This window comes from Taudactylus pleione, unplaced genomic scaffold (assembly GCF_031769625.1).
Source record: "Taudactylus pleione unplaced genomic scaffold, aTauple2 ptg001439l, whole genome shotgun sequence".
Lineage (NCBI taxonomy): Eukaryota > Metazoa > Chordata > Amphibia > Anura > Myobatrachidae > Taudactylus > Taudactylus pleione.
Genome location: NW_028285838.1, coordinates 106,800 through 109,026, shown reverse-complemented (window position 1 = coordinate 109,026; position 2,227 = coordinate 106,800).

The following is a 2,227-nucleotide window of genomic DNA, read 5'->3' as shown; positions in this document are numbered from 1 at the left end:
CAGGGCAGGGGGTAGTGGTTATAGAGCAGGGGGTAGTGGTTACAGGGGAGGGGTTAGTGGTTACAGAGCAGGGAGTAGTGGTTACACGGCAGGGAGTAGTGGGTACAGGGCAGGGGGTAGTGGTTACAGGGCAGGGGGTAGTGGTTACAGAGCAGGGGGTAGTGGTTACAGAGCAGGGAGTAGAGGTTACATGGAATAGTGGTTACAGAGCAGGGAGTAGTGGTTACAGGGCAGGGAGTAGTGGTTACAGGGCATGGAGTAGTGGTTACAGGGCATGGAGTAGTGGTTACAGAGCAGGGGGCAGTGGTTACAGCGCAGGGGGTAGTGGTTACAGGGGAGGCGGTAGTGGTTACAGGGCAGGGAGTAGTGGTTACAGAGCAGGGAGTAGTGGTTACAGGGGAGGGGGTAGTGGTTACAGAGCAGAGAGTAGTGGTTACAGAGCAGGGAGTAGTGGTTACAGGGCAGGGGGTAGTGGTTACAGGGCAGGGAGGAGTGGTTACAGGGCAGGGAGGAGTGGTTACAGGGCAGGGGATTAGTGGTTACAGGGGAGGGAGTAGTGGTTACAGGGCAGGGGGTAGTGGTTACAGGGCAGGGAGTAGAGGTTACAGAGCAGGGAGTAGTGGTTACAGAGGAGGGGGTAGTGGTTACAGAGCAGGGAGTAGTGGTTACAGGGCAGGGGGTAGTGGTTACAGAGCAGGGGGTAGTGATTACAGGGCAGGGGGTAGTAGTTACAGAGCAGGGGGTAGTGGTTACAGACCAGGGAGTAGTGGTTACAGGGGAGGGGGTAGTGGTTACATAGCAGGGAGAAGTGGTTACAGAGCAGGGAGTAGTGGTTACAGGGCAGGGAGTAGTGGTTACAGAGCAGGGAGTAGTGGTTACAGGGCAGGCGGTAGTGGTTACAGAGCAGGGAGTAGTGGTTACATGGAGTAGTGGTTACAGAGCAGGGAGTAGTGGTTACAGGGCAGGGGGTAGTGGTTACAGGGCAGGGGGTAGTGGTTACAGAGCAGGGGGTAGTGGTTACAGAGCAGGGGGTAGTGGTTACAGGGCAGGGAGTAGTGGTTACATGGAGTAGTGGTTACAGAGCAGGGAGTAGTGGTTACAGGGCAGGGGGTAGTGGTTACAGGGCAGGGAGTAGTGGTTACAGGGCAGGGGGTAGTGGTTAGGCAGGGAGTAGTGGTTACAGGGCAGGGGGTAGTGGTTACAGGGCAGGAGGTAGTGGTTACAGAGCAGGGAGTAGTGGGTACAGGGCAGGGAGTAGTGGTTACAGGGCAGGGGGTAGTGGTTACAGAGCAGGGGGTAGTGGTTACAGGGCAGGGGGTAGTGGTTACAGAGCAGGGAGTAGTGGTTACAGGGCAGGGAGTAGTGGTTACAGAGCAGGGGGTAGTGGTTACATGGAGTAGTGGTTACAGAGCAGGGAGTAGTGGTTACATGGAGTAGTGGTTACAGAGCAGGGGGTAGTGGTTACAGAGCAGGGAGTAGTGGTTACAGAGCAGGGGGTAGTGGTTACAGAGCAGGGGGTAGTGGTTACAGGGCAGGGAGTAGTGGTTACAGAGCAGGGAGTAGTGGTTACAGGGCAGGGGGTAGTGGTTACAGAGCAGGGAGTAGTGGTTACAGGGCAGGGAGTAGTGGTTACAGAGCAGGGGGTAGTGGTTACAGAGCAGGGAGTAGTGGTTACAGGGCATGGAGTAGTGGTTACAGGGCAGGCAGTAGTGGTTACGGAGCAGGGAGTAGTGGTTACAGGGCAGGGAGTAGTGGTTACAGAGCAGGGAGTAGTGGTTACAGGGCAGGGGGTAGTGGTTACAGGGGAGTGAGTAGTGGTTACAGAGCAGGGAGTAGTGGTTACATGGAGTAGTGGTTACAGAGCAGGGAGTAGTGGTTACATGGAGTAGTGGTTACAGAGCATGGAGTAGTGGTTACAGAGCAGGGAGTAGTGGTTACATGGAGTAGTGGTTACAGAGCAGGGAGTAGTGGTTACATGGAGTAGTGGTTACAGAGCAGGGAGTAGTGGTTACATGGAGTAGTGGTTACAGAGCAGGGAGTAGTGGTTACAGGGCAGGCAGTAGTGGTTACGGAGCAGGGAGTAATGGTTACAGGGCAGGGGGTAGTGGTTACAGGGCAGGGAGGAGTGGTTACAGGGCAGGGAGTAGTGGTTACAGGACAGGGGGTAGTGGTTACAGGGGAGGGAGTAGTGGTTACAGAGCAGGGAGTAGTGGTTACAGGGCAGGGG